The sequence below is a fragment of the Pleurodeles waltl genome, chromosome 4_2 (genome assembly GCF_031143425.1).
Source record: "Pleurodeles waltl isolate 20211129_DDA chromosome 4_2, aPleWal1.hap1.20221129, whole genome shotgun sequence".
Taxonomy (NCBI): Eukaryota; Metazoa; Chordata; class Amphibia; order Caudata; family Salamandridae; genus Pleurodeles; species Pleurodeles waltl.
Genome location: NC_090443.1, coordinates 1,028,137,739 through 1,028,164,551, shown reverse-complemented (window position 1 = coordinate 1,028,164,551; position 26,813 = coordinate 1,028,137,739). Strand labels below are relative to the sequence as shown.

The window sequence follows — 26,813 nt, the reverse complement described above, 5'->3', positions numbered from 1 at the left end:
CATTTTAAGTACATGTTCTGAACACTGGTCAATACGAGTTCCCTAGCTACATGATGGCTTCACTGAAACTAGGGATGTTTGGTATCAAACATCTTGTGTTAATAAACCCTCGCTGATTCCAGTGATGGAGTTAATAATACATGCACCCAGAGGGCACCTTAGACTGCCCCCTGAAAGCCTTACCAACTGCTGGTGTACTGGTAGACTAGTTTTAGCCAGCCTGACACCAACAGACATGTTTCTGAACCCCAAGTGTGAGAGCCTGTGCTCTTGGGAGCTCAGGCACAAAGCCTGCTCTGGCAAGGGTGGTAACACCCCTCCCAACAGGATGACATGCAAATCTGCATTTGAAGGTAGGGGGCTTCAAAGAACCCACTACCATTGATATGTAGATCTGGCTTCCCTCAGAGGGGTTGCTGACCCACCTGACCAGGGCCCATTTGGCACCTGGACAGGCAGGAAAATCAGTATTCAGAGAGGCGTGATCACCCCTTGGGTCAGTTCCACCCCTAAGATGAGCTGCCTGATGTGGACACAAATTTTAAATGTAAACGGCTGTCATCTAGGTGATGGCAGAACTAGAAACTGTAGGACAAGGTTATGCCCACTTCCCACAGGAAGTGGTCATATAGGGGGCGTAGTGACCCAGGGGTAAGTAGCCCATTGCCTACAACACTACACTCCCCTAACACCCCGAAATTCATTATGTAGGGGAACCCCTGGCACCAGAAAATCAGATTCTATTGACCTGAAGAAGAAAGACACTCCAGAGATGCAAAAGCAAGAGCTGAAGACCAGTGACCGACTCGGCGCCAAGCCTGCCTGCTGATTTTGACAATTGTGCATATTAACTGGGCTTGCCCACCTAACCCTACATTGCCTGGACAGAAACTATAATTAAAAAAAACAAGTGGCACAGTAGGGACCAATCAAGAAACCCTTTCCAAAGTGAAAACACTAAATGAATCACCGATATCATGATGAATTATAATTTCACTATATACAAGCCAAACCTACTTCTTAAATTACTCATACCTGGAGATATTGTCAATGAACATAAATATATACACAAAAAGAAAATAATACAAAAAGCCATGACATATAAAAGAAATAAGGCTTAACTGGATTTTTCCATCATTTTTTGTTATGTGGCTTTACACATTATTTTATATACAAAGTCCACAGTCCAAGGTAGTCTGAATTAAGAAAACGTAAACAAGATAGAAGACATCTTTGGCTTCAGTTCCTTTACATTGTATACTGATTACTTCCAAAAACATTCCACGTTATATGGACTCCTTCAAATCAAAAAGGTTGACGCGTTTCGGCCCTCTTGGCTATGGGCCTCCTCAGGAGCATGGAAGAAATCATCAGCCTAATTAAAGTAAATAATACAATTATTAAATGTATTAAAAAAACCTCAGCGTACCTCGGCAAGCTAATATGGGTCCTCCAGGTGTGCCACACTTATAAAGAGCAAGTCCAATAGGCGACCATGGTCATTATAAAACAGCACCCACTGGTGCCCGTGTAATCAATCAGAAAAAAAGTCAACCATAATAGAAGATTAAACCATTTTGTCAAGCATAATTTAATTTAGAAGTCACCCATGTAACAAGCGGTTAGTGTAAGAGACCTCTCGAAATAGAGGAATGCCCTATAATACAGACAAGATAAAGCCTTGCCACCTTACTTAAAAATTGTGAAGCCCAACACTAAAAACAGAAGCTATATTCTACTGACCTTAAAGAAAGCTTTTTGCTGCAAAAAGGCTGTATTCGGCAGTACATGCCATGGGAAACACCTCAACCATCTATAATGCCTGGCCGCATGCTAAAAGTAAAGTAATAAATTGTTGGCATGCAAAGAAAACCACAGATTGTAAATAAAAAGTAAAGACCATTTAAGTTTACTTATATACACGAGTTAGATTATACCGATAGCGGGATGTAACTACCACTCGTGTAGCATTACGCAAGACGCTCTTCCTCACCTCCAAAGGTGGCGAGCGTAGGAGGCTGTGCTAACTCATATCTGAATTAACGTAGGAGGATGTCACCAGATCGTCCTTCCTGCATAGTCGCTCCGACCATAAACTCATGCATTTACGAGCGCTCTTAAAAAACATGTAACTGCATACCAGTGTTACTAAATTGCAGGGGGAGAGCTGAGGAGCATGCAAACCGGAGGAGAAACCATTCCGAGGTCGATGCAAAACAACTAGTAGCCGTCCGTATTGTGTGCTAACATTGTGCGTGGCTAAACCACATACCGCTGTTCATGTGTGTAGGAAAGTACCATCTTGCCTGGCATGTTACCCCCATTTTTCACTGTATATATGTTGTTTTAGTTGTATGTGTCACTGGGACCCTGGTAACCCAGGGCCCCAGTGCTCATAAGTGTGCCTGAATGTGTTACCTGTGTAGTGACTAACTGTCTCACTGAGGCTCTGCTAATCAGAACCTCAGTGGTTATGCTCTCTCATTTCTTTCCAAATTGTCACTAACAGGCTAGTGACCATTTTTACCAATTTACATTGGCTTACTGGAACACCCTTATAATTCCCTAGTATATGGTACTGAGGTACCCAGGGTATTGGGGTTCCAGGAGATCCCTATGGGCTGCAGCATTTCTTTTGCCACCCATAGGGAGCTCTGACAATTCTTACACAGGCCTGCCACTGCAGCCTGAGTGAAATAACGTCCACGTTATTTCACAGCCATTTTACACTGCACTTAAGTAACTTATAAGTCACCTATATGTCTAACCTTTACCTGGTAAAGGTTAGGTGCAAAGTTACTTAGTGTGAGGGCACCCTGGCACTAGCCAAGGTGCCCCCACATTGTTCAGAGCCAATTCCCTGAACTTTGTGAGTGCGGGGACACCATTACACGCGTGCACTACATATAGGTCACTACCTATATGTAGCTTCACAATGGTAACTCCGAATATGGCCATGTAACATGTCTATGATCATGGAATTGCCCCCTCTATGCCATCCTGGCATAGTTGGCACAATCCCATGATCCCAGTGGTCTGTAGCACAGACCCTGGTACTGCCAAACTGCCCTTCCTGGGGTTTCACTGCAGCTGCTGCTGCTGCCAACCCCTCAGACAGGCATCTGCCCTGCTGGGGTCCAGCCAGGCCTGGCCCAGGATGGCAGAACAAAGAACTTCCTCTGAGAGAGGGTGTGACACCCTCTCCCTTTGGAAAATGGTGTGAAGGCAGGGGAGGAGTAGCCTCCCCCAGCCTCTGGAAATGCTTTGTTGGGCACAGATGTGCCCAATTCTGCATAAGCCAGTCTACACCGGTTCAGGGGACCCCTTAGCCCTGCTCTGGCGCTAAACTGGACAAAGGAAAGGGGAGTGACCACTCCCCTGACCTGCACCTCCCCTGGGAGGTGTCCAGAGCTCCTCCAGTGTGCTCCAGACCTCTGCCATCTTGGAAACAGAGGTGCTGCTGGCACACTGGACTGCTCTGAGTGGCCAGTGCCACCAGGTGACGTCAGAGACTCCTTCTGATAGGCTCCTTCAGGTGTTAGTAGCCTATCCTCTCTCCTAGGTAGCCAAACCCTCTTTTCTGGCTATTTAGGGTCTCTGTCTCTGGGGAAACTTTAGATAACGAATGCACGAGCTCATCCGAGTTCCTCTGCATCTCTCTCTTCACCTTCTGATAAGGAATCGACTGCTGACCGCGCTGGAAGCCTGCAAACCTGCAACATAGTAGCAAAGACGACTACTGCAACTCTGTAACGCTGATCCTGCCGCCTTCTCGACTGTTTTCCTGCTTGTGCACGCTGTGGGGGTAGTCTGCCTCCTCTCTGCACCAGAAGCTCCGAAGAAATCTCCCGTGGGTCAACGGAATCTTCCCCCTGCAACCGCAGGCACCAAAAAGCTGCATTACCGGTCCCTTGGGTCTCCTCTCAGCACGACGAGCGAGGTCCCTCGAATCCAGCGACTCTGTCCAAGTGACCCCCACAGTCCAGTGACTCTTCAGTCCAAGTTTGGTGGAGGTAAGTCCTTGCCTCACCTCGCTGGGCTGCATTGCTGGGAACCGCGACTTTTGCAGCTACTCCGGCCCCTGTGCACTTCCGGCGGAAATCCTGTGTGCACAGCCAAGCCTGGGTCCACGGCACTCTAACCTGCATTGCACGACTTTCTAAGTTGGTCTCCGGCGACGTGGGACTCCTTTGTGCAACTTCGGCGAGCACTGTTTCACGCATCCTCGTAGTGCCTGTTTCTGGCACTTCTCCGGGGGCTACCTGCTTCAGAGAGGGCTCCTTGTCTTGCTCGACGTCCCCTCTCTCTGCTGGTCCAATTTGCGACCTCCTGGTCCCTCCTGGGCCTCAGCAGCGTCCAAAAACGCTAACCGCACAATTTGCAGCTCGCAAGGCTTGTTGGCGTTCTTTCGGCGGGAAAACACTTCTGCACGACTCTCCACGGCGAGAGGGATCCGTCCACCAAAGGGGAAGTCTCTAGCCCTTTTCGTTCCTGCAGAAACCTCAGCTTCTTCTGTCCAGTAGAAGCTTCTTTGCACCCGCAGCTGGCATTTCCTGGGCATCTGCCCATCTCCGACTTGCTTGTGACTTTTGGACTTGGTCCCCTTGTTCCACACGTACCCTAGATTGGAAATCCACAGTTGTTGCATTGCTGGTTTGTGTCTTTCCTGCATTATTCCTCTAACACGACTTCTTTGTCCTTAGGGAAACTTTAGTGCACTTTGCACTCACTTTTCAGGGTCTTGGGGAGGGTTATTTTTCTAACTCTCACTATTTTCTAATAGTCCCAGCGACCCTCTACAAGGTCACATAGGTTTGGGGTCCATTCGTGGTTCGCATTCCACTTTTGGAGTATATGGTTTGTGTTGCCCCTATCCCTATGTTTCCCCATTGCATCCTATTGTAACTATACATTGTTTGCACTGTTTTCTAAGACTATACTGCATATTTTTGCTATTGTGTATATATATCTTGTGTATATTTCCTATCCTCTCACTGAGGGTACACTCTAAGATACTTTGGCATATTGTCATAAAAATAAAGTACCTTTATTTTTAGTATAACTGTGTATTGTGTTTTCTTATGATATTGTGCATATGACACTAAGTGGTACTGTAGTAGCTTCACACGTCTCCTAGTTCAGCCTAAGCTGCTCTGCTAAGCTACCATTATCTATCAGCCTAAGCTGCTAGACACCCTATACACTAATAAGGGATAACTGGGCCTGGTGCAAGGTGCAAGTACCCCTTGGTACTCACTACAAGCCAGTCCAGCCTCCTACATTGGTTGTGCAGCGGTGGGATAAGTGCTTTGAGACTACTTACCACTCTTGTCATTGTACTTTTCATAAGAGAAAAATATACAAAACAAGGTCAGTGTATATACACATAGCCAAAAAGTTTTGCATTTCCTCTTTTTCCTCTTTTCTAAGTGCTGAAAAGTACTTCTAACTTTCTAAAAAGTTTTAAAAGTTTTTTTTTCTCTGTCTTTCTAAAAGCTCTGACAAACTTTTTATCTTTTACTATCACTTTAACTCTCTCTAAAAATGTCTGGCACAGGCCAAAATGTTGATCTGTCCAAACTTGCATATGATCACCTTAGCTGGAAAGGAGCAAGGAGTCTCTGCATAGAGAGAGGTTTGAGTGTAGGGAAGAATCCTTCCTTAGAACTGTTAATTAACATGCTTAGAGTACAGGATAAGGCCATAAGTGCCCAATCTGGTGAAAAAGTAGCTAATGGTTCTCAATCTGATCCAGGGACTCCCCCAGGAAAAGATTCAGGAAAGAAACTTCCTAGCCTGCCCATTACTAGACAGTCTAGCATAGTTGGTAATGATGATGAGCCACACCATATAAATAGTGTTGTCTCACATCATAGCAAAAGCATTTATTCTCACCATACTGGTAGTGATGTTTCTGTTAGCCAAGCTGTTAGGGTGGCTTCTGTAAGGGACAGGTCTCCTTCTGTCCATTCTCACCATACTTCTGTTTCAAGGCATGTCCCTCCCACCCACCCTGATGACAGATTGTTAGAAAGGGAGCTCAATAGATTGAGAGTGGAACAAACCAGACTGAAGCTCAAGAAGCAACAGCTGGATTTGGATAGACAGACTTTAGAAGTAGAGAAGGAGAGACAGAAACTGGGTTTAGAAACCCATGGTGGCAGCAGCAGTATTCCCCATAGTCATCCTGCAAAAGAGCATGATTCCAGGAATCTGCACAAGATAGTTCCCCCTTATAAGGAGGGGGATGACATTAACAAGTGGTTTGCTGCACTTGAAAGGGCCTGTGTTGTACAAGATGTCCCTCAAAGGCAGTGGGCTGCTATCCTATGGCTATCATTTAGTGGAAAAGGTAGGGATAGGCTCCTTACTGTGAAAGAAAATGATGCTAATAATTTCCAAGTTCTTAAGAATGCACTCCTGGATGGTTATGGCTTAACCACTGAACAGTACAGGATAAAGTTCAGAGAGACCAAAAATGAGTCTTCACAAGACTGGGTTGATTTCATTGACCATTCAGTGAAGGCCTTGGAGGGGTGGTTACATGGCAGTAAGGTTACTGATTATGACAGCCTGTATAACTTGATCCTGAGAGAGCATATTCTTAATAATTGTGTGTCTGATTTGTTGCACCAGTACTCGGTGGACTCTGATCTGATCTCTCCCCAAGAATTGGGAAAGAAGGCAGACAAATGGGTCAGAACAAGGGTGAACAGAAAAGTTCATACAGGGGGTGACAAAGATGGCAACAAAAAGAAGGATGGTAAGTCTTCTGACAAGGGTGGGGACAAATCTAAAAATGAGTCTTCATCAGCCCCACAAAAACACTCTGGTGGGGGTGGTGGGCCCAAATCCTCTTTTAATCAGAACAAGGAAAAGAAACCATGGTGCTATTTATGTAAAATAAAAGGCCATTGGACAACAGATCCCAGTTGTCCAAAGAAAGGCACCAAGCCTCCTACCACTACAACCCCTACTGCTACACCTAGTGTCCCTACTAATAGCAGTGGTGGTGGGAGCAAACCTACTAATAGCAAATCCAAGGGAGTAGCTGGGCTCACTATTGGTAACTTAGTTGGGGTTGGCCTTGTTAGGGAGGCCACAGAGGCTGTGTTAGTCTCTGAAGGGGCTATTGATTTAGCCACCTTAGTTGCTTGTCCCCTTAATATGGATAAGTACAAGCAGCTACCCCTAATAAATGGTGTTGAGGTTCAGGCCTACAGGGACACTGGTGCCAGTGTGACTATGGTCATAGAGAAACTGGTCCACCCTGAACAACACCTACTTGGTCACCAGTACCAAGTAACCGATGCTCACAACAACACACTTAGCCACCCCATGGCTGTTGTTAATCTCAACTGGGGGGTGGTTACTGGTCCAAAGAAAGTTGTGGTAGCTTCAGATTTACCTGTAGACTGTCTATTAGGGAATGATTTGGAGACATCAGCTTGGTCAGATGTGGAGTTGGAGGCCCATGCAGCAATGCTGGGCATCCCAGGGCATATTTTTGCTTTGACAAGGGCTCAGGCCAAAAAGCAAAAAGGACAGGGAAGCTTGGATCCTGGAACAATGGACCAAGTGCTCCCTAAAGCTAGGGCTAGTAGAAGCAAACCACTTCCTACTATCCCTCCCTCTACAGTGGATTCAACTTCTGAGGAAGAAGAATTCCCTCCCTGTGCAGAACCTACACCAGAGGAGCTGGAAGCAGACACTGCTGAGCTTTTGGGTGAAGGGGGGCCTGCCAGAGAGGAGCTGAGTGTGGCACAGCAAACCTGTCCCACATTAGAGGGTCTCAGACAGCAAGCTGTCAAACAGGCTAATGGGGATGTCAGTGACTCTCACAGAGTTTACTGGGAGGACAACCTCTTGTACACTGAGCATAGGGATCCTAAACCTGGAGCTGCCAGGAGATTAGTGATTCCTCAGGAGTACAGAAAGTTCCTCCTAACCCTGGCACATGACATTCCCCTAGCTGGGCACCTGGGGCAAATGAAAACTTGGGACAGACTGGTTCCATTGTTTCATTGGCCTAGGATGTCTGAGGACACAAAGGAATTTTGTAAGTCCTGTGAAACCTGTCAAGCCAGTGGCAAGACAGGTGGCACCCCAAAGGCACCCCTTATTCCACTGCCTGTGGTTGGGGTTCCCTTTGAAAGGGTAGGGGTTGACATAGTTGGCCCCCTTGACCCTCCTACTGCTTCAGGCAATAGATTTATCTTGGTGGTAGTGGACCATGCCACAAGATATCCTGAAGCTATTCCTTTAAGGACCACTACAGCACCTGCAGAGGCAAAGGCCCTCCTGGGAATATTTTCCAGGGTGGGCTTCCCAAAGGAAGTAGTATCAGACAGGGGAAGCAATTTCATGTCTGCATACTTAAAGGCCATGTGGAAGGAGTGTGGTGTAACGTACAAGTTCACAACACCCTATCATCCACAAACAAATGGACTGGTGGAGAGATTTAATAAAACTCTCAAAGGCATGATTATGGGTCTCCCTGAAAAACTCCGCAGGAGATGGGATATCCTTCTACCATGCCTCCTTTTTGCCTACAGGGAGGTACCCCAGAAAGGAGTGGGCTTCAGCCCCTTTGAACTTCTTTTTGGACAACCTGTTAGGGGTCCACTCACACTTGTAAAGGAGGGTTGGGAACAACCTTTAAAAGCTCCTAAGCAGGATATTGTGGATTATGTACTTGGCCTCAGATCAAGGATGGCTGAGTACATGAAAAAGGCCAGTAAAAACCTTCAGGCCAGCCAAGAGCTCCAGAAGCAATGGCATGATCAGAAGGCTGTTTTGGTTCAGTACCAACCAGGGCAGAAAGTGTGGGTCTTGGAGCCTGTGGCCCCAAGAGCACTCCAAGATAAATGGAGTGGTCCCCACACAATTGTTGAAAAGAAGGGAGAAGTCACCTATTTAGTTGACTTAGGCACTGCCAGGAGTCCCCTTAGGGTGCTCCATGTCAACCGCCTGAAACCCTACTATGACAGGGCTGATCTCACCCTGCTCATGGCAACTGATGAGGGACAGGAAGAAGACAGTGATCCTCTACCTGATCTCTTCTCTTCCACAGAACAAGATGCTCTTGTGGAAGGTGTAGTTTTGGCTGATTGTCTTACTGCTGAGCAGAAAGACAATTGCATAAATCTCCTAGATCAATTCTCTGAACTCTTCTCTACTGTGCCAGGTACCACTTCTTGGTGTGAGCACACTATAGATACTGGAGACAGTTTACCTGTCAAAAGTAAGATCTATAGGCAGCCTGACCATGTCAGGGACTGCATAAAGCAAGAGGTCCAGAAAATGTTAGAACTAGGAGTAGTTGAGCACTCTGACAGTCCATGGGCTTCTCCTGTGGTACTGCTACCAAAACCCCATTCCAAAGATGGAAAGAAGGAAATGCGGTTTTGTGTAGACTATAGAGGTCTCAACTTGGTAACCAAAACTGATGCTCACCCTATACCCAGGGCAGATGAGCTCATAGATACACTGGCATCTGCCAAGTATCTAAGCACTTTTGATTTGACTGCAGGGTATTGGCAGATCAAATTATCAGAAGATGCTAAACCTAAGACTGCATTTTCTACCATTGGAGGACATTACCAGTTTACTGTAATGCCTTTTGGTTTGAAAAATGCACCTGCCACTTTTCAGAGGTTGGTGAACACAGTCCTGCAAGGGCTGGAAGCTTTCAGTGCAGCATATTTGGACGATATAGCTGTCTTTAGCTCCAGCTGGGATGATCACCTGGTCCACCTATGGAAAGTTTTGGAGGCCCTGCAAAAGGCAGGCCTCACTATCAAGGCTTCAAAGTGCCAGATAGGGCAGGGTAAGGTGGTTTATCTGGGACACCTTGTTGGTGGGGAACAGATTGCACCACTTCAGGGGAAAATCCAAACAATTATTGATTGGGTTCCCCCTACCACTCAGACTCAGGTGAGAGCCTTCCTAGGCCTCACTGGGTATTACAGGAGGTTCATTAAGAACTATGGCTCCATTGCAGCCCCTCTTAATGACCTCACATCCAAGAAAATGCCTAAAAAGGTATTATAGAAAGCAAACTGTCAGAAAGCTTTTGAGGAGCTGAAGCAGGCCATGTGCTCTGCACCTGTCCTGAAAAGCCCTTGTTACTCTAAAAAATTCTATGTCCAAACTGATGCATCTGAATTAGGAGTAGGGGCAGTCCTATCACAACTTAATTCTGAGGGCCAGGATCAACCTGTTGCTTTTATTAGTAGAAGGTTGACCCCTAGAGAAAAGCGTTGGTCTGCCATTGAGAGGGAGGCCTTTGCTGTGGTCTGGGCTCTGAAGAAGTTGAGGCCATACCTGTTTGGCACTCACTTCATTGTTCAGACAGACCACAAACCTCTACTTTGGCTAAAACAAATGAAAGGTGAAAATCCTAAATTGTTGAGGTGGTCCATATCCTTACAGGGAATGGACTATACAGTGGAACATAGACCTGGGAATAGCCACTCCAATGCAGATGGACTCTCCAGATATTTCCACTTAGACAATGAAGACTCATCAGGTCATGGCTAGTCTTATTGTCCTTCGTTTGGGGGGGGGGTTGTGAAGGAAAGTACCATCTTGCCTGGCATGTTACCCCCATTTTTCACTGTATATATGTTGTTTTAGTTGTATGTGTCACTGGGACCCTGGTAACCCAGGGCCCCAGTGCTCATAAGTGTGCCTGAATGTGTTACCTGTGTAGTGACTAACTGTCTCACTGAGGCTCTGCTAATCAGAACCTCAGTGGTTATGCTCTCTCATTTCTTTCCAAATTGTCACTAACAGGCTAGTGACCATTTTTAACAATTTACATTGGCTTACTGGAACACCCTTATAATTCCCTAGTATATGGTACTGAGGTACCCAGGGTATTGGGGTTCCAGGAGATCCCTATGGGCTGCAGCATTTCTTTTGCCACCCATAGGGAGCTCTGACAATTCTTACACAGGCCTGCCACTGCAGCCTGAGTGAAATAACGTCCACGTTATTTCACAGCCATTTTACACTGCACTTAAGTAACTTATAAGTCACCTATATGTCTAACCTTTACCTGGTAAAGGTTAGGTGCAAAGTTACTTAGTGTGAGGGCACCCTGGCACTAGCCAAGGTGCCCCCACATTGTTCAGAGCCAATTCCCTGAACTTTGTGAGTGCGGGGACACCATTACACGCGTGCACTACATATAGGTCACTACCTATATGTAGCTTCACAATGGTAACTCCGAATATGGCCATGTAACATGTCTATGATCATGGAATTGCCCCCTCTATGCCATCCTGGCATAGTTGGCACAATCCCATGATCCCAGTGGTCTGTAGCACAGACCCTGGTACTGCCAAACTGCCCTTCCTGGGGTTTCACTGCAGCTGCTGCTGCTGCCAACCCCTCAGACAGGCATCTGCCCTCCTGGGGTCCAGCCAGGCCTGGCCCAGGATGGCAGAACAAAGAACTTCCTCTGAGAGAGGGTGTGACACCCTCTCCCATTGGAAAATGGTGTGAAGGCAGGGGAGGAGTAGCCTCCCCCAGCCTCTGGAAATGCTTTGTTGGGCACAGATGTGCCCAATTCTGCATAAGCCAGTCTACACCGGTTCAGGGGACCCCTTAGCCCTGCTCTGGCGCGAAACTGGACAAAGGAAAGGGAAGTGACCACTCCCCTGACCTGCACCTCCCCTGGGAGGTGTCCAGAGCTCCTCCAGTGTGCTCCAGACCTCTGCCATCTTGGAAACAGAGGTGCTGCTGGCACACTGGACTGCTCTGAGTGGCCAGTGCCACCAGGTGACGTCAGAGACTCCTTCTGATAGGCTCCTTCAGGTGTTAGTAGCCTATCCTCTCTCCTAGGTAGCCAAACCCTCTTTTAGGGTCTCTGTCTCTGGGGAAACTTTAGATAACGAATGCACGAGCTCATCCGAGTTCCTCTGCATCTCTCTCTTCACCTTCTGATAAGGAATCTACTGCTGACCGCGCTGGAAGCCTGCAAACCTGCAACATAGTAGCAAAGACGACTACTGCAACTCTGTAACGCTGATCCTGCCGCCTTCTCGACTGTTTTCCTGCTTGTGCATGCTGTGGGGGTAGTCTGCCTCCTCTCTGCACCAGAAGCTCCGAAGAAATCTCCCGTGGGTCGACGGAATCTTCCCCCTGCAACCGCAGGCACCAAAAAGCTGCATTACCGGTCCCTTGGGTCTCCTCTCAGCACGACGAGCGAGGTCCCTCGAATCCAGCGACTCTGTCCAAGTGACCCCCACAGTTCAGTGACTCTTCAGTCCAAGTTTGGTGGAGGTAAGTCCTTGCCTCACCTCGCTGGGCTGCATTGCTGGGAACTGCGACTTTTGCAGCTACTCCGGCCCCTGTGCACTTCCGGCGGAAATCCTGTGTGCACAGCCAAGCCTGGGTCCACGGCACTCTAACCTGCATTGCACGACTTTCTAAGTTGGTCTCCGGCGACGTGGGACTCCTTTGTGCAACTTCGGCGAGCACCGTTTCACGCATCCTTGTAGTGCCTGTTTCTGGCACTTCTCCGGGTGCTACCTGCTGCAGAGAGGGCTCCTTGTCTTGCTCGACGTCCCCTCTCTCTGCTGGTCCAATTTGCGACCTCCTGGTCCCTCCTGGGCCTCAGCAGCGTCCAAAAACGCTAACCGCACGATTTGCAGCTAGCAAGGCTTGTTGGCGTTCTTTCGGCGGGAAAACACTTCTGCACGACTCTCCTCGGCGAGAGGGATCCGTCCACCAAAGGGGAAGTCTCTAGCCCTTTTCGTTCCTGCAGAAATCTCAGCTTCTTCTGTCCAGTAGAAGCTTCTTTGCACCCGCAGCTGGCATTTCCTGGGCATCTGCCCATCTCCGACTTGCTTGTGACTTTTGGACTTGGTCCCCTTGTTCCACAGGTACCCTAGATTGGAAATCCACAGTTGTTGCATTGCTGGTTTGTGTCTTCCCTGCATTATTCCTCTAACACGACTTCTTTGTCCTTAGGGGAACTTTAGTGCACTTTGCACTCACTTTTCAGGGTCTTGGGGAGGGTTATTTTTCTAACTCTCACTATTTTCTAATAGTCCCAGCGACCCTCTACAAGGTCACATAGGTTTGGGGTCCATTCGTGGTTCGCATTCCACTTTTGGAGTATATGGTTTGTGTTGCCCCTATCCCTATGTTTCCCCATTGCATCCTATTGTAACTATACATTGTTTGCACTGTTTTCTAAGACTATACTGCATATTTTTGCTATTGTGTATATATATCTTGTGTATATTTCCTATCCTCTCACTGAGGGTACACTCTAAGATACTTTGGCATATTGTCATAAAAATAAAGTACCTTTATTTTTAGTATAACTGTGTATTGTGTTTTCTTATGATATTGTGCATATGACACTAAGTGGTACTGTAGTAGCTTCACACGTCTCCTAGTTCAGCCTAAGCTGCTCTGCTAAGCTACCATTATCTATCAGCCTAAGCTGCTAGACACCCTATACACTAATAAGGGATAACTGGGCCTGGTGCAAGGTGCAAGTACCCCTTGGTACTCACTACAAGCCAGTCCAGCCTCCTACAATGTGAAACCCATGTGACAACCAGTGGCGCGTAACTCATAGGCATATTGGACTTCCTTATATATTATATTGGGTGTTTTTAAACCATAAAAAGAGGCGAAGGAACGTATTATGGAAAAACATTGTGTCCAGATATTATAACAGCAAATCCAAACGTATAAATACACATTAGGATGCTCGTACATTGCTCCAATGGCAAAAATAAATAATGACCATTAATGGAAAAATACATCGACAAATCATGTTTTCTAATTGTAATACAAAAAATGTTGTTTACTGCATTCAATTTCCCTGTGACTTAACGTACATAGGGCAAACTATTCAGCCAGTCAAGACCAGAATATTACAACAGAGATCACGAATTACATGTGCAGTGGCAGGAGCCCCCATGGTGGAACTTTATCAGATCAATAATCATAATGAAAATGATTTGAGATGGACAGTTTTATATGTACTGCAGAAAAGGATGAGAGGAAGGCAAACATCACATACTTGGAACAGAGTTGAAGCACAGATGATTGAAAGCTATAGTACAGCGAGAATTATCTTGATGAAATGTGGGCTTTAATTCAAGCTTTTCAATTATCTCTGTCTTTCTTTTTCCATTTAGGTGCAAATGAGTGCAAGCATGTTTTGTGTGTTACAGACCATATTTGTTAATTTTAAAACATATATAAGCTATTCACCTAATTTAACGTAACATGCTTTGCTAGAGTTGAAGAGGGTCAAAGGCGTTAGCTTGGTCCCCAGTATCTCCAGAGGCAAAGTCCATCGTGGGTCTCTCCACTGCGACCTTTACACTGATGCCTGCAGCCTCTTTGTGCAGGCCCTACTCTACATCAACCGCCTACGTTGATGTAATCCTGATGGTCCACTGCTCCGGGTGCCCTGGACCGAGAAGAAGACGATCACCGGTGTTTCTACGTCCCCTTGGGACCTGAGCCCACTTGTTGTTGGACCCCCCCAGTCCACGCTGCAGCCTCTTTCTGCAGTCTCCTCTACCACGACCGCCACCAGCAACAGAGACCCAACAGTCCAGGACACCTCCGCACCTCGCTGCCCCGGACTGAGGAGAAAAGGACCACAGGTGTCCCTATATCTCCGAACTTTGCAAAACCGGAACACCCTTGTTGGTTCACCTGGACTGGTCCCACAGTCCCCGTCTGCAGCACCTTTCTCACCGGACCATTCCCACTTGACTTCCACGGGGCACCTGAGGTTGAACTGCACCACTGCACCCGCCAAACCAGTGCCGCCCAAGGTGACCTGTTGGTGTGGCCTAGGACCCTCCCCTATACTCACCTTGAGTTTGGAAGATTGGTCTTGTAAGCTGGTGTGGAGTACCTGTTGGCCATGTATGTTTTCTCTCTCATAGGGTAAAATTACAGCTTCCGAAAAATGCACAGCCAGCTTTTCAAACCAGTGATGATTTCTATTGCAAAAAGTTCTTACCTGAACAAATTCATTGTGGTGCCAAAACATTTATAAGATACTTGTTATTTTTGTAAATTGGTGTTGATCTCCTCCTTGAGTCGTGTGTCTCATTTATTGTGTGCCTATGATGGATGTCTAACACTCCTTCTGATAAGCATTAAGCTGCTCGGCCAGACTACCCCCTAAAAGAGCACATTGGGATTGCTAGAGCAAGCCCCTGTCCACTAGTAAAATAATCCCTGGACTCTGCACAGTATACCTCATCTTGGTATACTATATGAAGAGCCAGCTTCCTATACACACACAAACTGAGAAAACTGTGCTCATGATGGAAAATTACAAACACCCCAGAGGAGTGGCTATTCAGCATCTGGGTAGCATGGCTTCCACGCAGTACAGTGGGCGTTAAGGGAAACTGAAAATACGTAGGCTTCAGTAGAGCCCAGCAGAGAGGTACACTTTAGCAATATTTGGGCCCTCATTACAAACTCGGCGGTCTTCACAGAAAACCGCTGAGGCTGCGGACGCCAGAATACTGCCAGTGCTAGTGCTATTTCTGGCTCCCTATTTTGACTTTTCCGCTGGGCCAGCGGGCGGTATCAGTGTTACCCTCCGCTGGCCCAGCGGAGAAGTCACATCAACATTGCTGCCAGCTCGAAATAGAGCCGGCGGCAATGCTGATGTGCAGCGGGTGCAGTAGCGAAATTCGGGCAGTGAAATGCGCGATGGGTCTATGCCTAGGGGTCCCTGCACTGCCCATGCCAAGTGCATGAGCAGTGCAGGAGTCCCCATGGGCAATCCCAAGTCCCCCTTACCGCCGGCCTTTCCATGGCAGTGTTACCGCCAGCTTACCGCCGGTCGCCTGGGTCGTAATGAGGCCCTTGGTCTTTTATGTTACATAACTTGTCAGCACAAGCCCAGGCCTGTGAAAGGGGAGTTTACTTGCCAACCATGCCAATTTAGGAGGGGGCAACCAATTTTCTGGTAGCCTGGTCGTATACCGACTGGAGTGAAATCCACCCGTTTTTTATAATGAGATGTTTGTTCTACATCTCTGTTCATACTGGCATGTGTTTTCATGAGCTGAATGTGGTTTAAAAATCTCTAGGATAAAAGCATGTTCCAAATATTATTAAATTTCATGCAACACAATCAGCAAGGCAACCTGCTGCTCTGCACTGCATGAAAAGGAGACAGCAGAAATGCACCATACCAACTAAGGTATGGTGCACGTCTACTGCCTCCAACCTCTGGTGCACAGTGTGGTTCCTAGTGCCAACACAGACATCCTTACGCCATGGTGAAGGGGTGCCTCAGTTACAGGCAGGATTACCTTCCTGCCCAAAACAATTCTTAATGGTGTTGTCCTCTTTCAAAGTTTGCTGCAAAATGCGGCAGGGAGGCGTTCGTGTGTGAAGCATGGGTGGTCTCACGCATCCACCCATGGATTTTGACGCATTCCCAGATTTACCATTAGTAGTAGTCGTGGGAATGCGTCAAAATGCTACGCCTACCCAGGAGAGGCATAAGGAGGAGAAATATGTTTATTTCTCCTCGTTTTTTCCTCTTTCTACGTCCCCTGCACACGTAGAAAGAGGAAAAAGTCTCTGATGATTGTTTTTGTGCATGAAGGTGTTCCTTCCTGCACAAAAACAGTCCTGCATGCAACCAGGCACCCTTGTACAATGACGCAAGAGTGCCTGCGTGGGTTATCGCAGCCAAAAGTGGGCCAGGGCTAGGAAAGGACAGAAATGGTCTGTTTAATGTTAAGTACGGTGTATTCCTGCCCCTTCCCTTTCAGGGAGTACCCAGCCAGAGCCTAAACACTGCTAGTCTCACGTCAGCGGTGGCTGAAGTCCCTCCATTGTATCTCGGTCACTTCCAGGCGGCCTTCGGACACTGGCATCTTACCATCAGAAGCCCTTAGCTGTCTAGCACTCATGCCCAGGTGGTCCTACGACTACCCTAGTGCTCCACCCAAGGCACCAGTATGGCATTCATACTCCCTGACAGACCTGGTCCTGAACTGGCCAAAAATGTCCTGGGCTTGAGGGGCTGGTGGCCACCTCTGCCTTGTACCACTCCCCTGCCAGCTGCAGTGTGTTAACCCTGTAGCCTCTTCTACTTACCGGTGCCATCTCATTACACTTGAAGGTGCCTGTGCCTCTGAATACCTCAGGGTTACAGAGATTGCTAAAAGTAGCTTTTGTCAGCAGAGTCTGGGGAGGGCACTTCCGGAGCCGTGTGAGCGTCTTCCTCTGAGCACGTGCAGCGCTTCATGTGTGGAGGATGACAGATAATAGCCACATCCTGGGGAGCGAGGGCTCACCACAGGACGAGGGGGGCACTTACAAGAGCACACACTGGTATGGGGTCACTCACCCCTGGTTACTCGCAGCAACTCACAATGTGAGTAGCAATCACTCAGTCACTAACTCACTCACAGTCAGTCACAGGCAGTCACCCTTGGTTACTCGCAGCAACTCACACAGTTGCAGTCACTCAGTCACTGATACACTCACAGCCAGTCACAGACAGTCACCCTTGGTTACTCGCAGCAAACTCACACAGTTGCAGTCACTCAGTCACTGACTCACCAACAGCCAGTCAGTCACCCTTGGTTACTCGCAGCAACTCACACTGTGAGTAGCAATCACTCAGTCATTAACACACTCACAGTAACTAACAGACAGTCACCCCTGGTTACTCGCAACAACTCACACAGTAGCAGTCACTAACACACTCACAGTCACAGTCACTCACTCCTGGTTACTCACAGCAACTCATATCGTTCGTAGCAATCATTCAGTCACTAACATACTGACACTCTGTCACACACTTACAGCCACTCGAATAGTTACTCACAGCAACTCACAAAGTAGCGGTCACTCAGTCACTGATACACTCACAGTCAGTCACAGTCACTCACTCCTGGATACTCACAGCAACTCATGTAGTTAGTAGCAATCACTCAGTCATTAACGCACTCACACAGTCGATCACAAGAACAGACACTCACTCATGGTTACTCACAGCAACTCACACAGTTATCAGCAGTCACAGTCACTAACATACTCACAGTCAGTCACATCCACTCTCAAGTGGTTACTTACAGCAAATCATACAGTGAGTATCAATCTCTCAGTCACTAACAATCAGTCTGCAACACACACATAGCCACTCACACATGGTTACAGCAACTCACACAGTTAGTAGCAATCACTCAGTCACCAATATACTCACATTCTGTCCCACACGCACAGCCACTCATTAGTAGTTACTCACACCATCTCAGACAATTAGCAGTACTCAGTCACTAACACACTTACAGTTTGTTACACATGCAGTCACTCACTCGTGTTTTCCCACAGCAACTCACATGGGTGCAATCACTCAGTCACTAATACACTTATAGTCAGTCACATGCAGAGTCACTCAGTCATGGTTACTCACAGCTCACATAGTAACTCTCATACAGTCAATCACACACTTACAGTCAGTCACATGCAGAGGCACTTACTCATGGTTACTCGCAGCTCACACAGTAACTACAGTCAATAGTACACTCACACTCAGTCACTCACTCTTGGTTACCCACTGCAACTCATAACTTAATAGCAATCACACAGTCACTAACACACTCACAGTCTGTCACACATGCCGAGCCGCTCACAAATGGTCACTCACAAAAACTGACACAGTTAACAGCAATCACACAGTCACTAACACACTCACAGTCTGTCACACTCGTGGTTTTTCACAGCAACTTAGGCAGTTAATAGCAGTCACTCAGTCACTAACACACTAACAGTCAGTCACACGTGCAATCACTTGTTCATGGTTACTCACAGCAACTCACAGCGATAATAGCTATCACTCAGTCACTAACACACTCACAATCTATCTGTCATACATGCACAGTCACTCACTCCTGGTTACTCACAGCAACTTACCAGTTAATATCAATCAGTCAGTAACACACAGTCTGTCACACACACAGTCACTCACCCATGGTTACTCGCAGCAACGCACACAGTTAGTAGCAATCACCAACCCACTCACAGTCAGTTACATGCACAGACACAAACTCATGGTTACTCACAGCAACGCACACAGTTAGTCTCATTCATACTGTCTCACACACAGGGTCTCATTACGAGTCTGGCGGTCACTAGACCACCAGACTCGCAGAAGGCGGTTGGATTGCCGCAAATGCAGCAGTCAGAGCGCCTCATCACAACCCTAACGGTCGGGCTGCCAGTGAACCTCCACCTCTGCCAGGGTCGGAGTTCCCGGCGGTCTGGAGATAGCGGCGGTCATAATCTGCCAGGGCAACGGTGCAAGCAGAGCTGCCCTGGGGAGTACGACCCCCTTCTCTGCCAGCGGTTTCAAGGCGGTACCATCCCCATGAAAATGCTGGCGGAGAACGGGCGCAGGGGCCCTGCTCTGCTCATGCAGTTGGTATGGGCAGTGCAGGGGTCCCCCTGGCCAGCACCCTCGCAATGTTCACTGTCTGCTCTGCACACAGTTAACATTGCGAGGGTGCTAGTGCACCCTGCGCTCGACAGCATTGCCGCTGGCTCGATTACGAGGCGGAGATAATGCTGTAGGCTGCTTCCCGCTAGGCCAGCAAGGGGAAACTCAGGTTTCGGCCCACTGACCTAGCGGGAAACTCTTAATAAGGCCGGCAGGGAGATAGCATGTATGGCGGCAACCTCCCCGTCATAATGAGCCCCACAGTCACTAATTGTCAGCTACTGACACAGATAATAGCTATCAGTCAAAGCCAACCACATTTACTAGGAGAGATCAGTCACTCACACACATATCTCCTTTTAATCTCACAGTAGGTCCAATGCTTACAGTAACTTACTCATGGGTACTTACAGCAACTCACAAAGTTAACTACCCTGCAAAAAAAACAACCACAGTCACTCACTGAGTTAAAATCTATCACTCAAAGTCAATCAAAGTAGCACTGACTGGCACACTCCATCACTCAGAGTCAATCAAAGTAGCACTGACTGGCACACTCCATCACTCTCAGAGTCACTCATAACCGAACAGTCACACATGCTCACAGTCACACACACAGCCCCTAGAAGACACTCATTCATGGTCACTCAGTCACACTCACATAATACCTTGTAGTCTGTCACTGAAAGTCTCTCAGAGTCACTCAGTTTTTCAATCACCTGCGTAGAACCACACTTGCAGTTACCCACTGGGCCGCTAGTAGTCACTCATCCATGGTCACTCAGTCATAGTCGCTTGCAGTCTGTCACTAAAAGTCTCCCATAGTCACCATTAGTCATTCAATCACCTGCATAGAAACACACTCTCAGCCACCCACTGAGCTACTCTCAGAATATCACAGCAAGCACTCACAGTGACTCATATTCCCACAGTGACACTCATACAGCAACACACACACACTGTTTTACAAACATGCAGATGTGTTTTACATTAAATAAAAAACAGAATTGGAATAAATGACATCCATAAATGCGTTTTTTAAATAAAAATGCTGCTTTAAGGGTAATTGGAACACAGATAGTTTCAGATGTACCATGTAAAATTACTAGAAAAATATTTGCCTCCTAAATGGCAATAGTTGTACAGCTGCCTTCTAAATGACAACGGTTCTAGAGCTGCCTTCTAAGTGACAATCGTTCTAGAGCTGCCTTCTAAATGACAACAGTTCTAGAAGTGCACTCTAAATGTCAATAGTTCTAGAGCATCCTTCTAAATGACAATAGTTCTAGAGCTGCCTTCTAAATGACATAGTTCTAGAGCAGCCTTCTAGATGACATGGTTCTAGAGCTGCCTTCTAAATGACAATAGTTCTAGAGCTGCCTTCTAAATGTCAATAGTTCTAGAGCTGCCTTCTAAATGACATAGTTCTAGAGCTGCCTTCTAAATGACATAGTTCTAGAGCTGCCTTCTAGATGACATAGTTCTAGAGCTGCCTTCTAAATGACATAGTTCTAGAGCAGCCTTCTAGATGACATAGTTCTAGAGCTGCCTTCTAGATGACATAGTTCTAGAGCTGCCTTCTAGATGACATAGTTCTAGAGCTGCCTTCTAAATGACATAGTTCTAGAGCTGCCTTCTAAATGACAATAGTTCTAGAGCTGCCTTCTAAATGTCAATAGTTCTAGAGCTGCCTTCTTAATGACAATAGTTCTAGAGCTGCCTTCTAAATGTCAATAGTTCTAGAGCTGCCTTCTAAATGACATAGTTCTAGAGCTGCCTTCTAAATGACATAGTTCTAGAGCCGCCCTCTAATTGGCAATTGTTCTAGAGCCGCCCTGTAAAGTGAAATGTTATTGCTTGCTCTTTAAACATGAACAGTTCCTGATTGGCCCGAAAAAAGTTAAACATTCTAGATCAGTGATACTCAAAGTGTGGCCCCCTGATCAACAGCAGCATTGGACGTGGCTCAGCACTAACATTAAATCAATATTAAATGAACAGGCAAGTCTTTATTCGAAGTTACATTGAAGTTAAAGCAAGGAAGTAACCAGGTTGTTCTGCATCACTTGACTTTAGGAAAACATTCATTTTCAAAGCCATCTTGCAGTAAAAGTGTGAAAATATGATAAGGTCTCTTCAAAATTCAAAAAAATGTATTCCATCACCATGCAGAATCATTTTACTGTAGTACATCATGTTATAACAGTGCATTGAGAAGTATTTTTTGAAAGTTATTGTTTTTAACCATGTATTTAGAAACTTTCAATCTTACACACACACTGACCACATTGCCAATGGAGAGCTCAGAGGCAACTCAATTATGTGCAGTCATGGGGTGGCCTGGGTTCCTATTATACGTGAACAACATTATAGCTTATTAAATCAAACACAGGAGAAAGTTTTGTATAGCGCACATCCTGAAGTCATGCAATTTAAAGCTCCTCTTACATGTGAAACTAAGGAAAAAGGAAGAAACTGAAATAAAACAATTGCCTAGGATCACACAGTTTATTTAAGTGAGGGAGCTGGGATTAATCTCAGGTTTTCTGGTTTCACATTGTGCAACTCAGCCACTAGATGTACATGCTTTGCTTCACCTATACCCACCTTACTGCCCCCTTACCCTAAGACTGCCACTTGGATGGCATCAATTTAGCCCTTGGTCACATCACAAACCAAACTTTGTATCCCCTAGGACAATGTTTGTGAGTATCAAAGTTCTGGATCTTCCTTTTAAACATGAACAGCTGTAGTCCTGACATCTAAATGGGAATAGTTTCAGATGCTGCTTCTAAAATGTGAATGGTTCCTGATCTGATCTTTAATCACTGCTGGTGCTAGAACTGCCTTCTAGAAAAGATCAGCGCTTGAAAAGCCCCAACAAAGGAACCCATAACTACTCACTTGTATGGCATGTGTAATTCCACACAAAGTACTTGTGTCACACGTGGGATCCTTTTGTCACATGTTTGTACCTGGTTTCATTCAGTGCTAGGTTTCTTGTTGTTTTGTGTGATTTTAGTTGATCTGGCTTTGCGTGGAATCTTAGCTAGTCATGCGCACTTCCTGCCCGACGCTACGCGACGCAAACACAAAACCATTTAGCACTTTCCATGCAAAAGCTAATGATTGGTGATGCTGTTTGTGTCACTACGTAGCGCATCTCCCCATCTCTCAGGGGACAAAGCGCTTAGAGGGATTTACTTTGGACCTTAGAATTAATCTCATGTTATGCAGGACTTAAAGGGTGTGGAAACAGCACAGTGTGTCCTCAATGTATCTATTGTTCGAAAGTCAGGTATCTAGGTAAGCTTCACAAAATTCTTGGATTTCAACTATATTCATTTAATTATATATTGCTGCGGTTCTTAACCGTTAGACTTCTGCGGACCCCCACTTTATCATTACTGCAACCCAGGGACTCCACTGACTCATTATTGAAATCCAGGGAGACACCGCCCCCAGAGTTATTACTTGAAGGCGGGGAATTCGGCTACATATTTTCGATAATTTAAATCCCTAAACAATACACGAAAATTACAGACACAAGCCTTCATCAAACAAATACACAAATGCTGAAAATAATTTATTTAGCTGTCAAATATTTTTTTTTAAATCTAAATGTTCATTTTAATGGGAAGGTTGGAGCTTTTCTAAATTTAGTTGAGGCCACTCACCATCGATTCTATATTCTGTTTAACGCATTTGCACTGTTCCCACAAAGTAGTCTGAGGATACCAACTTAGGCCCACATTTCTGGGCTTTGTAGAGCAGGGTAGCAGAAGTCACCTTGCTTGGCTGCCCTGCGTCACAGGGAAAGGGCAGGAATGCGCCGTATTTATCCCCCTGCACCCCCCCCCCCTCCTGAGGAACCATCTGAGAAGGCCTGAGGCTTTCTAAGGTTGCGGCTGTTGTGCAGCTGGTCCCTGTGGATATGGGGAGCAAGTGCAGGTCGTGTTATGTGGGTGTTCTCTGGTTCCAATGCCTGCCTCTGCCCACAAGCCTTGCAGCTGCATCTAGTAACAGTAAGACAATTTATAAAGCTCCTAGTAACTTCTGATGAAGTATCCCGGCGCTAAAAATAACCCCCAAACAGATCCAAGCAACTAGCCACGGTCAGTTCTAAATAGGCAAGTTTTTAGGAAATGAGTGTTCAGTATTATCCTGCCTAAGAGAGAGGGGAGGAGAGTTCCACATTTTAGATGCCACAAGACTAAAAGAACAACCCCCGAAACGTACTCTTTTTACAACAGGGATGCACACCCGGTGGTCACCTGATGATCTTAAGTTCCTTCTAGGATGGGATGGTATAACCAGAGGATGCAGGTATCTAGGGCCTCTTCTGTTAATAATACGATGGCAGAAACACATTTCTTTAAAAAAGAACCAATGCAGCTTAGCAAGAGTAGGGCCCGCAGGCAGTCACCTTGGAAGGTTAAGCAGCAAGCGAGGGGCTGAGTTGTGAACACGGAGTCTCATCTTGGTCCCGCTGAACCACGGTTAGGCCGTCGCATACTTTACAGTCGAGGGCCACATGGTATACCCTCAACGGGCTAACTTACTAAGGATGCTGGGGCCAGATTTACAAGGCCCTAGCACCTCTTAGCGCCACAATAGCTTTATTTTTTTTTACGCTAATGTGGTGTTAGGGAGGCCATTCTCCGACAAATATCAAAGTGGCGCAATGCTTTGGAACCCCTTGCACCACATTAGCCCTGCGCCAGGCATAATGTATGCAAGGGGGCGTTCTGGCACTGGGAGGCCTGTAAAAATGGCGCAGAGAAATTTACAACATTTCACTGCGCCATTTTTAGCGTCATTTTTAACACCTGCTCAGAGCAGGCGTTAAAATGACGCACCCATTTTAATCAATGGGCCTCCCTTTACTTTTCTTGATTAGAGCCACAAATTATGGCGCGAATCTGGCAAAGTACCACAACAGAGTCATAAATTATAATGCTATTGGCATAACGTGTGCCACGGTGCACCGTATTTCAAATATGGCGCATACATGATGTCGTTAGCGGGGTGCAGGTGGGGCGCAAGAAAAATGGCGCATCTGACCTGATGCGCCACTTTCTTGTAAATCTGGCCCCAAGTGTGCTCCCATGTGTGGCACAGGAAAGTAATACAAACATTTATAGCTATTCAAGGGAACAGCCAAAAAGAGCTGCAATTGGTGTAGATTCTGATTACCGTCTGGTTCCACCTAGAGGAGCCTAAAAATCCCATAAAATATTGTACAGTACTGATGACTAAAAACTCTTCATTTTTATCTCTATAGTCAGCGTCATTACAAAGAGCACCCAAAAGGTTAACACTATCACAATGATGCAACTGTTATATCTTGATATTAATGACAATTATCATTCTGATTACTGATTACTTTCCTTTCCTGAGACGTTTTGTGTTGTCATAAACCCTTACATAAAGGATAACACATAAGCCCTTACGTGGCCAAGATTTGTGCTTGTGCTCATAACAGAAGTATCTTTTCCATGTTTTCCTGCCCTGAAGAAGGCCCATCTCAATTCGTTTCTCGGGGCGAAACAATTGTCAACATCAACATATTTTACTCGATTGTGGTTGCGATATAAAACAGCAGACGCATTACAGGTAATTTTTTTATTTTTTTATTTACTTTTGTTATCTACTGCTGTTTATTTCCCTGCTTTGAGCAGAAATAAATACGTCGCTAGCAATTCACATTTTTTATTTGTTTTAATTTGCAATGCATTAATTTTTCTAACCTTGTGAAAAATAAAAGTAAATATTTTTCTTTTTAAATCTCTAATTTAGCACACATGCCTGCCCAAGGGACTTACTCACACATTTACGCACTGCTCACTGTCTCCTTTACTCACTCAAGGATCTCAGTCGTGTACAAGTACAGACATTCACTTTAAACTCATTCACTGCTTCACTTCCCTTCCACTCAAACTTCCATCCATCCACTGATCGCTCATTAACGCCCTTCTCATCACTCACCTACCCAGACTCACCCAATGGACCAACTCCACTAATCACTCACTCAGCCACCCATCTCCCCACTCGCACATCTACGCCATCATCGACTGATTCACTCAGCTAGAGCTGATCAACGCACACGGATGTAAGCTGAGACAGGCTGAGTGGATTCGCCCAAGATCACACAGTGTTGCTCACGAGGTCCATGGGAGTCACCTGCAGCAGGAATCGTGACCAGGACCTCGAAGCCCTTCCTTGCCTCCTTCACACCACCCTACACATCCCTACTTCAGCAGTGCCAGGTTTCCAAGGTCCATGCGTGATGTGCGGCTCCAGTCCAGGGTTTACCGTTGAATTCTGGGATGTGTAGTCTTATTTATTCAATTGTAAAAGAGGACTACACGTCCCAGAATTCAAAGGAAAAGACAGCACATCACACGTGACTGGGGAACTTGGTAGCTATGCTACTCTCTCCAGGAACCCCACATATGTGCCCCCTCTCTTCTGTGTAGCAGGGTGCCAAGCACCCCTATGTGAGCAAGGAGAAGGGAGCCACACTTGTGGGGGCCTCGCACCCTGTGGCACTGCACTCCTGATAGCTAGGGCCCTCACTCACCTCTCTTGGAGGGTGGGGGGCGCTGGTCTCTGCTCTCGGAGTGAGTGAGATGCTCGTCTTGCAGGGTCTGCAGGGTGAATGATGAGGCGTGAGGAGGGCGTGGGGCCGCCAGCGAGCCTCAGCCTCAAAACCGCATGCAAAAGGTCTTTCCTGTCACTGAGCGCAGCCCACAGCCAGACAGGGGGGGGAGGAGGACCCGAGACAGCAGAGACAGAGCAGGATGAGACAGACATGGGGAGCTGGGGAGAGCGAGGGAGAGAGACAGAGGAGCAAGGAAGGGACAGAGGAGAGCGACAGAGAGAGACAGAGGAAGAAGGCAGAGAGAGACAGAGGAGGAAGGCAGAGAGAGAGGCCAAAAGAGACAGAGCAGGATGAGACAGACATTGGGAGCTGGGCAGACTGAGGGAGAGAGACAGGGGAGCAAGGAAGAGACAGAGGAAGAAGGCAGAGAGAGACAGAGGAGAGAGGCAGAGAGAGATAGAGAGAGAGGACAAAAGAGACAGAGCAGGATGAGACAGACATGGGGAGCTGGGGAGAGCGAGGGAGAGAGACAGAGGAGCAAGGAAGGGACAGAGGAGAGAGACAGAGAGAGACAGAGGAAGAAGGCAGAGAGGGACAGAGGAGGAAGGCAGAGAGAGACAGAGAGAGAGGACAAAAGAGACAGAGCAGGATGAGACAGACATTGGGAGCTGGGGAGCGCGAGGGAGAGAGACAGGGGAGCAAGGAAGGGACAGAGGAGAGAGACAGAGGAAGAAGGCAGAG

At 46.8% G+C, this 26,813-nt stretch overlaps 1 protein-coding gene across 1 annotated transcript in view; it reads right to left on the bottom strand.

Moving 5' to 3' along the window:
• The window catches only part of LOC138293637 (uncharacterized), an 84,647-nt gene extending 58,496 nt beyond the window's left edge, over positions 1–26,151 (bottom strand). The window contains exon 1 of the mRNA XM_069232924.1: positions 26,052–26,151. The gene's annotated coding sequence lies outside the window, so the exon portion shown is untranslated. The remainder of the gene's footprint in view (positions 1–26,051) is intronic.
• Positions 26,152–26,813: the final 662 nt, after the last annotated feature.